Source organism: Nannospalax galili, unplaced genomic scaffold (genome assembly GCF_000622305.1).
Source record: "Nannospalax galili isolate Female #2095 unplaced genomic scaffold, S.galili_v1.0 scaffold127, whole genome shotgun sequence".
Lineage (NCBI taxonomy): Eukaryota > Metazoa > Chordata > Mammalia > Rodentia > Spalacidae > Nannospalax > Nannospalax galili.
This window is the reverse complement of record NW_008360326.1, coordinates 12,551,959-12,562,086: the sequence shown is the minus strand read 5'-3', so window position 1 is coordinate 12,562,086 and position 10,128 is coordinate 12,551,959. Positions and strand designations below refer to the sequence as shown.

The 10,128-nt window shown below is 38.6% G+C and overlaps 1 non-coding gene across 1 annotated transcript; it reads left to right on the top strand.

The window, feature by feature from the left end:
* The first annotated feature begins 275 nt into the window (after positions 1–275).
* On the top strand, positions 276–436 carry LOC115068934. Its single transcript, XR_003848275.1, has one exon. It is a non-coding gene; the product is annotated as a U1 spliceosomal RNA (small nuclear RNA).
* Positions 437–10,128: the final 9,692 nt, after the last annotated feature.

Below are 10,128 nucleotides of genomic sequence, written 5' to 3'. Positions count from 1 at the left end.
CTTCCAAAGCATTTTAAATTCATACTGTCCTATTATGCTACCTGCCATTTCCCTGTTTCGTGTCTCCACAGTCTTTTCATGAATAATGGATTCCTAACTTATTTTCTTAATCTTTGTGCGCCCCCAAACTAATATACCCACTCACTCCAGTCATCAGGTTTTGTTACCCCACTAGTGCCTGCAAACTCATATCCAAGTGACACTCTTCGCTGTGTGCTGTGCACTGTGTGACTTTACAACTGAACTCAGGTCCTTTCTAAGAGCAGAATGCTCTCTTACACCTGGCAGGGGAGTTATCATGATTAGAAAGATGGTTTTCTACAGCAAGGCTCATCCATTGTACTTGGAATGTGCTGATTGATGTGATTTCCCAAAATGTGGGAAGCCTGACTACATAATTTGTGGTAGTGGGTGACTGTGTTCATGCTCTCCCCTATTACTAAAAAAATCAATTGAGTCAAGTCTAGTGCATTTTCTTTTCTGAATCTTTCTCCCCTAGTTTTCGTCCTATCATACCACTTCTCTTTCCTGGCCAATGCATAACTTGGAGTAAATTTTTATTCTCTTTTAAAAAAGTTATTTTATTATTTTATTTTATTCATGTGTTTGACTGTCTTGCTTGCATGTACGTAAGTGCAGCACATGTATGCAATACCCACAAAGGCCAGAAGCCGGTGTTGGATCCCTGAACCTGGAGTTAGAGATCATCGTTAACTGCCATGTGGGTTCTGGGAATCAAACCAGGCCCTCTGCAAGAGCAGTCAGTGCTCTTAACTGTTGAACCACCTCTCCAGTTCCCATTCTCTTAGCATTACCAACACCTCCATTATTTCCCCCACATCATTGCATCTTACATTAGACTGTAAATTTCCTGGGAATAAGACCATTTCTTATTGAACTTTTAGGTCTTAATAGCTAAGGGAGTATTTTGTACTCAGGGAATACTTCAAACATCTCTGATGACGTAAAATTGACAACTTGGATTGTAAAAGAGATTATGCTTCATGAGCCTTAGAAATCTCTGGTCCACCAAGTTGAACTTTGGTAGTCTCCTTACTTTAGTCTGCCTTTGATACCCTATTTGGGATGAGTAGACATTTGCTAATATCTCTCCAGAATTAGCGTTACCCAATAATATGTTATGTATAAATCCTTTGAATCTGGAGATTTGACAGCATACTTGGGTAGGTAAATCTTAGCAAAGTTAGACTGCTCCAAGTAATTCATCCATCTTTAGGTACTGAGCCTTACAAGCACACATGGCAAAAACCTCAGGGCTTCTTGAATGACACAGACCAACTGAGCTGCTCCTTCAATTAAGGCTTTTCTACAAGGTTTGCTTAGTCAGTGATTTAAAACAGCTCACAAAACACAACCAACATTGAAAACTGTCTATATCATTCTTGTGGAACTGTACTTGCCTGTTCTATATTTCTCATATACCCTAGGAATCAGATGTTGCAATGTCTCGTTGTTCCTTAGTCTGTCTTCCTATTTGGAAAGATGGCATTAAAATATCAGTGATGGTATTGAATTAATTCACGTGCAGTAATTTCTCTAATGTTAAAGACATCCAAACTTATATTATTGACATGGAGAAATTCTCTCTAGACTTTGCCCAAGTCAAGTTATAGGGAAGAAGTGGAAACTGTTTTCAAGGGCATGGTACAGATGTGGTAAGACACCAACCTGAGATTCTCAAAACTTAAAAGCCTGCTAAGGACATGGCTAGCTGTGTAAAAGTTCAAGCACAGCCTTCTTAGACATCCCTGATCCATCTAATGTGCCTTTTAAACCGTTTAGGCTCATATTTTCTGGTACAGTGACTGCTACTCCTCTTGTAAATGCTACTGCTAATTGAAACCACATCATGGTACAGATCAAAATAAGCCAGGCAGGCATCCCTGCTGCAAATGTACCCAGCAGGATGGCCCCTTTGTTCCTCTTAAAATGAACTAGTTCAAAAAAGGCCTTGCCTCCAGATCATTATTCATTAATGCATGCAACATCCTTCCTCTTTCTCTCTTCACCCTTCACCATAATTTGCTTGTGGAGAAATAAAAGAGCTCCAATTCTCCTGTAAACTGCATAATTGGGTTTAATATGCAGACATGCCATTTCGAGGCATGTATGTTTTCTGCAGTAATAGGAGCTGTACTCTGAACGTTTGCAGAGCACCTGTGGATAGGCTTGTTAATTAACGGAGTTAGAGCCCTATTTCATTCCATTTAAACTAGAGTAATTGAAATCAAGATAGTTACCACCACAGTAGCCAGAACTGTTGGCCCTTTTCTAGGTTATGTTAGTTAGTTTTGTTCTTGGCTGAAGATGCTAACCAATGCTGGGACTTTCCCCCACACTTCTTGGTTTCTCTCAACCCTGTGTCCTGTGCTACATCTTTTTTCATTATTACATTTGTTCTAAATGCTAAAAGTAGTTGGAGTGACCCTATTAATCTTTCAAAGGGAACTTAGTCTACTAGCACTCCGGAAAAAAAGTCAGAAAATTTAGCTAAATTCAGTCCCCAACCAGATCCTACGATACCTTCCACTATCAAATCACTTTTTCGTGGACGTGTTTGTGGTTTATGTAAAGCGGTTACTCCATATTTAGTTGCAATACAGAGGGGTCGGTCTTCCCCTATCCTTTGTAAACTTACAAGTGACTCTAAGCACTCTGAGTTTTATCAGATGGAAGAAACTAAGCTATTTCAGTCCATAGTCAAAACAAGTAAAATAAAATAGAAAAGGAAGAAGAAGGAAAGAAATGAAAAGGAAACAAAGAACACATGCAGTTGCTTTTAGAAGATAACTAAATTTTTTATTATCTCCTAGACCTTCAGTTCCCACCGTGAAAGGCAAATCCCATGGCTGTCTTGCATAATTCTAGAATTAGAATGTGAACTCCATTAACACAATAATGATATATGCTATATCCAGCTTATATAATATTGATCCTACTCTACTGATTTAAAATATAATAACATTTTCAGTTATCCACTGTGCCATTGTGGAATGGTCCAGTGATCTTTTTCCTGGATAAGGTTTTGAGCGATTAAGTGCACTTATGAGGCTGGAGCACAGCCTTAGGGCACACATTTCCTGTCTTTCCCTTTGTTCTAGGTACACGTTCCACAACTAATATTCACCAATTTTTCTATTCATATATAATTTTTCATGCATAGACAAAATTCTAAACATGAGTTTCACCAGAAATATTTATTTATTGAACACTTTTTCCACCTGTTGTATTCAGTGTCTTACATACACCCTGTATTTCTGGGTGTTTTAATGGAATATGAAGATGGTGTTTATTTAGCTCTTTGTGATGGAAATGTGGATGTGTTCATGTTTCCATTCAGACAAGTTGGGATTCTCCTTTTATGAGGAAAAACATTTGAGTGAATAGAAATTTTATCCTCAGATGTTCACATATCTTGGACAATGGTATTTGCAGTAAATGATGAAATTTATATGCATACTGGGGTATTTTTCAATGAATTAGTCAATCTTATTTTTTACTTGCATTTTTCTATCTGTGCTTGTGGAAATTTTCCTTTGGGAAATTTCTTAAAATCCTTGCTTGTTAATGGAAATTGTCTTTCTCAAAAGGTGAAGACACTTCTAGTCTATGAAGGAATTACAATCAACTTTTCAGAGACATGATGAGGTAGTCCCATATTAGTGATAACATAAATCCCTTGTACTTGTCACTATACATAAACTAACAGTCATAAATAAAACATTCCTAGAGTGTTCCATGCTATTCTAACAAGTAGCAACTGCCCACTTCAGCAATTCTCTTTTATATTGCCTTGAAAATTTACCCCAAAACATTTCAGTTCCTAGTCTACCCTGATTTGGTAATATGCAATTAGAGAAAAATGACCATTTTAATATAGAACAATTTTCTAGTAAATTATACAGTAAAAATATTTGAAACATTAAAATCAAATGGATTTAGAATGATTATAGTTATGAATTACTATAATTTGGTCTTACACAGCTAATTCCAAAAGATTGCACAGCCATTTAGCAGTTTCCATTCTTTAAAATTCTCATAATGGGATTAAAGCAAAAAGGAAAAAGTAATCATCATCTTTTCTTCAAACTGTTCCCTTTCTCTTGCATATTCAATTTCAATAAATAAGCAATTCCTCTTCCCAGTCATCTTAATCAGCAACACCCAGAAATCACCCCGGCTTCTTTTCTTTTCTCATTACATCAACGTTCATCACTATGAGATCCCATATCTCATAAATACCAAAGTGAATCCATCTCGCACCACCCATGTCCTCGCCATCTGGTATCCACTTAAATAATCACATGTACTTATATCAGAGCCTCCCCCATGAGGCGTGAAGCCCAACAAGATGCTGTCATAAGAGTTTACTAAAAATGCAAGTTTAACGTCATATTTCCACTTGAAATTCTTCAGTAAATACAAGGAAAGCATGATTTAGTGTAAATACAAACTCTGGCTGAGTACATAAAGTCCTTCATGCATGAGTCGTTCCTGACCAATGTCTCTGGCTTCACCTCACAGCAGTGTACGGACTGCATCTTATTCTCCAAACACACTTGCAGCTCCAAATGCAGTAGGCTCCCGTAGCTAACTTCCTTTATGCTTGCCTTCCCTCTGTCCTGAAAACTCTCACTGCTCTCTTTCACTTGTTCTTTCTTATTCTTCATGATTTATGCTTAGCATCATCCCTTTTAAGAAACCTTCTGCTAAGGGAGAAATGATTCTGATATTTACTAGGTTGGTAAAGAAGATGTTACTTAAAATTATCACAATACATTGGAATAGGGAGTGCTATCAGGCTCAGCTCCAACTACAATAAAGACAAATGGAGATTTATAGCTAAAAAGCAGAATAAAAGAGTGAAACATTATTAACAGAGAAACACAGAAGAGAGTGTTATGAAACTGACCTAAGCGATTGACATCTACAGGTGGGGAATGAGTAGATCAAGGTGAGAGGTAGACATAACAGGCTCTTACTGAGTGAGCTGATCCAGTTAGACACCATAAGGACCAAATCAAACCATTCATGAGAAGAATGATCCAAGGAAGGAGGAGGACTTTGTTGCTTTATCAGGCCCTGGGCAGGGTTAGATTTCCTCTCCTCCTGACAATGCTCTGAACTCCTAGTAACTCTGTAATCCGCTTGTTACATTATGCCCTATTTTCAGTATTTGATTGCCCATCATCTTGTATGAGAATTCTTCAAAAGGAAAAATTTTGACTTGTATCTCCTGTAGTGTATGTAACTCTAAAATGTCCTTCCTTTATGAATGAACTTCCCAGAAATACAGACACAAATCAGGTCCACCTACTTCATTTATGCTATCCATCAAGCTCGGGAGGAAAATACAGGTCAGGAAGTTTCACGGTCTCATCTTCTCTTGATAACTGAAGAAGGATACAAAGAAAATCCGTGTAGACTCTTTTACATATTCCATCTGTGATCCATGGAAAATCATGTCCAAGAAACTTACCCTGTTCATTTCCACGGTTCAAGGTTTATTGTTGTTGTCACTGTTGTCTTCATTGATATTTGGAATGATCATTAGAATCGACTCGTTTTACATTCATTTAAAATAATATTGTATATAAATCTAAAAGCAGAATTTCACTTGCTTGGGGATTTGTGGATAAGTGAACAGTAAATTCTAGCCTGAATAACTCATCCATGACAATGTCTCTGTTTCTTTTTCCTTATCACTTTGTTAATGTAAAAAGTATGAACTAGTTTTGAGGCAATGTCTGACTTAAGTAATTATGCTATAACATTAATAATAATATCTGTTTTTGAAAATATGAATAAGCTCCCCTTCTACTTTAAAATTTTTAAAAATCTTATCATTTTTATTTCATGTGTATGACTATCTTGCCTTTGTCTCTGTAAGTGTATCCATGTCATGCAGTGCCCCTGGAGGTCAGAAGAAGGCATTGGATTCCCCTGGGATTAGAGTTACAGACAGTTGTTAGTTGCCATGTGGGTGCTGGGAATGGAACCTGGGTCCTCTGAAAGAGCAGCAGGTGCTCTTAACCATTGAGCCATCTCTCCAGCTCCCTTAAATTTTTATTATCAAACCTGTATTTTACATTATTTACTACTTCTTTGAAAACCGTATCATGTTTGAGGCTCTAGTAAATTCAGTTTCTCTAAATGTAGTATCTCTAAACTCATAGTAGGTTTGTTCCTTTGGGGAAATATAAACGGGTTGGAGAGGTAGCTCAGTGGTTAGGAGCATGTGCTACTGTTCCAGAGGACCTTTGTGGTTCCCAGCAGCCACATGGCTACCAACCATATGTAATTTCAGTTCCAGGGGTTCTGATGCCCTCTTCTGGCTTCTGTGGACATTGCACACATGTAGGGAACATGCATACATACAGACAAAACACTCAGACACATATAATTAAAATAAATACTAAAGAGAAAAATATGAAGAGCTTCTGTCACTAGCAGTGTTATTTTAGCATGTATGCTAATATAAAATTACAATTTATATATATAGAAAGTCATTGATCCTCACCAAACAGGAATAAATACCTGTGGATAAGTGGAGCATTATCATTTTGGAGCTAAGGTAAGAGCTCTTTTTCAGGGGAAGGAACTGCCATTACTAAGGGAAATACCTAATTGCGTACTCTGAATGAAAGATGAGGTCCAGAAGACATGAACTCAAGAAAGGGGACCAAGGACCAGCAGCTCTGGAAATAAGTGAGATGCTAGTAAGAGCAAGATCTCAAAACAAGAAACCACAAGTCACTAGAGTTAGTAAGACAGAAAACTCAGCATCACATTGATCTTTACTAAGTACGGACTGAAGAACTTGTACCAAATTTATGTAAACATTCCAGGAGAGAAAAATTCAATGTAGTGCTCAAGAGAATGAATTCTTTATAAATTACCTTGGCACCACTATAGATCCCAACATTGTATATTGTGCCTGTGCATATGCAATGAAATGTTCTAGCACTGAATTATACCCCTGTGCCTATGTATGTGAAAGTGTGTGTGCATCGGCAGCCAAAGAACAGTGCAAGGACTCTTGGGCATGGCCACCAATGTATGTTGATATTGGTTACACTAATGACAGAGGATCTTAAAGTAAAATTGGAGGTAATACGGCACCAAGATATTGACAGGAAGAAGTAATTTCTCTCTCTCTCCAAGTAGAACCAAAAAGAAAAGTCATTGCAACCCTCCATGTATGGAAGCATAGTAGAGGGGAAGGATGAGATACTCCCAGGAGTCAGACCATGTGCAAAAGGCTGACTCATGCTACAGGAAACTAGGATTGGACTGGGTCTGGTTGGTGGGAGCTAGAGCCATGGAGAAGGCAAAGCAGCTGTTGCTAATCCTGCCTAAGGAACATCAGACACTGCACTTGGAGAAAGCCACTGGGGCTAAACATACCCAGAAACCAAATGAAATAAAGAGGATTGTGACCTACAAGGCAGCCATGCAAGGAAAGACTGAAAATAGAGAGGGCTAGCATTATCTGAGTGTGTATGATATTATCAACATGTGAGCTGTAAAACATGTGTGTGGGTATGTGGTGTATGCATGTCTGTACACCTGTGTGTGTATGTGTGTGTGTGTGTGTGTGTGTGTGGTATGGTGTATGCATGTCTGTACACCTGTGTGTGTGTGTGTGTGGTATGGTATATGAATGTGTGTACACCTGTATGTGTGGCATATGCATGTGTGTACACCTGTGTGTGTGTGGTGTATGCATGTCTGTACACCTGTGTGTGTATGTGTTTGTGTGGTATGGCATATGAATGTGTGCACACCTGTATGTGTGGCGTATGCATGTGTGTACACTTGTGTGTGTGTGCATGGTGTATGCATGTCTGTACACCTGTGTGTGTGGTGTATGCATGTCTGTACACCTGTGTGTGGTGTATGCGTGTCTTTATACCTGTGTGTATGGATGTATGCATGTCTTTACACCTGTGTGTGTGTTGTATGCATGTCTGTACACCTGTGTGTGTTGTGTACATGCCTGTACACCTATGTGTATGCCATATATGCATGTGTGCACACCTGTGTATCTATGCTTCCCATTTGCGCACATGCAGAGACCAAGGTCAACATCTGCTGTCTTCATCTCTCTCCATGTTATTTTTCTGAGACAGTCTCTTAACTGAATTTGGAACTCATTTCAGATAGACTGGTCAGCCGTCACCTGGGATCTGCCTATCTCTACCTCCCCACCCCCAGCACTGGGGTTACAGATGTGCTCTGCAGGCCATGCCCAGCTTTAAAACATTTTATTCAGGCATTTACATTGTTTCAAGATGTTTTCAGTATTTTCCTTATTGCTTTTATTGAAAAACATCAGAGCAATAATAGCCCCAATGCAAATGTGCCCCCTGGTGAAAGCCTCCTATTGCTACATCGTTTCTTCATGAAAATCTCCTTAAAAACAGATTGCATAATGTGCTTCAATAACTTCAAAACAATTATCAGATGAGGATTTCATCACTTAGTGCCCACTACAGGCACCAGAACCTCAATTTCTTTGAAGTTTCCTTCTGAAAGTGATACATGCCATCAGAACTAGTTAGTAATCAGAGCATGGCCAAGGTTACCTGAAGTTCTTTGATGCAGACATTCCTCAATTTGGAGCTAAAGTAATCCTGATCCTTCTAAGCATGAAGCGCAGGAAACTGCATAACTGACTTGTTTAAATTCATGGAATTTTGCACATTTTGGAAATTTAGACAGGATACAGGTGGTCTGGGAGTGGAGTCTGTTAATGCCAATGCATGAGACTCCAGCCTTCTTACTGGTTTTCATTCTCACAATAAAAAAAAAAAAAAATCTGTTTTCCCCTAAAACAACGAAAAGTGCATATGAAGAAGGATGTGGTTTTAGGTTCTTTTGATATTCTTCATTTCAAACGTGTAGAATTACAACGCTTCCAGAGGAGATTAGGTTTTTGGAATGGAAAACCAAGTCCAAAGAGGAGACTAAACAGGCCTCGCACTCCTGTAATGCTGAGTAGTCTTGCAAGCAGGATCACCCCCAGGGATTCAAACATGTAGACTGACCAACATGCAACATCTACCTGGGAGACATGCAAACAGCTGACTCTGACCTCCAAGAGCTGAAGCCACGGAGATGGCGTTATTTGCAGCCTCAGAGACCCAACCCTCACCCTAAGGTGTCCAAAGAGTGGAGTGTAAAGTTAGATAATATGATTCTTAAGTCTCAGGATTTAATGTTTTCTGCCTGGTTAGGGTCTAGATTTCATTGGTACTTACTGTGGTTGTGTTTTTCTTTCTTGTTTCTCTCTTTTGGAATATGACTATCTGTATTTGTCCTGATACTATTTTTTAAATATATCTAGAATCTGTTTCTCAGGCTCAGAATTAGAGGTCATTTTGCCTCAAGATCAATTGAATCTTGACTCTCGCCTACACAGGAAAATCTGAACCCTAGATTTTAACTTAGTGTTGGAACAAGTTAAGATTTTGGGGAATGTTATGGAATGATGGCACAGATTTTGGAGGCAAGATGTGGAATGGCATGGTCTGGACTGCTTGCTTGTACCAAGCTTGTATGTGTCTGCTCCTGTCCTTTGTGCCTTCTGCCATGTGAAGGCACAGCTTTGGAAGCAGATGAGATCTCTCAGGATATGATAACTCCCCATTATTTCAGTCTTGGTCTTCTTAGTCTTTAGGACTGTGTGGAAAAAATTTATGTTGCTTTTCAAGGGCCTGATCTAAGGTTTTAAAAAATATTATCTCAAATAGACTAAGTCTTTAAAGTGATCTAATATAGGGGCTGGAGATATAGCTCAGTGGTTAGGAGCACTGGCTGCTCTTGCAGAGGACCTGGGTTTGAGTTCCAGCACCCACATGGTAGTTAACAACCATCTATAATTCCAGTTCCAGGGAATCTAATGCCCTCTTCTGATGTCTGTGGGCATTGCATGACATGGGTGCACTTACATACATGTAGGTACACTCATACGCATAAAAATAATAAATAAAATATAAATAAAAAGAGATCTATATATATATCCATGAATATTACAAAAACTGGTCAAGACCGTAAAGTGTGAAGAAAACCTCAAGAAATTCTCTAATTTCTAATTTACAAAAA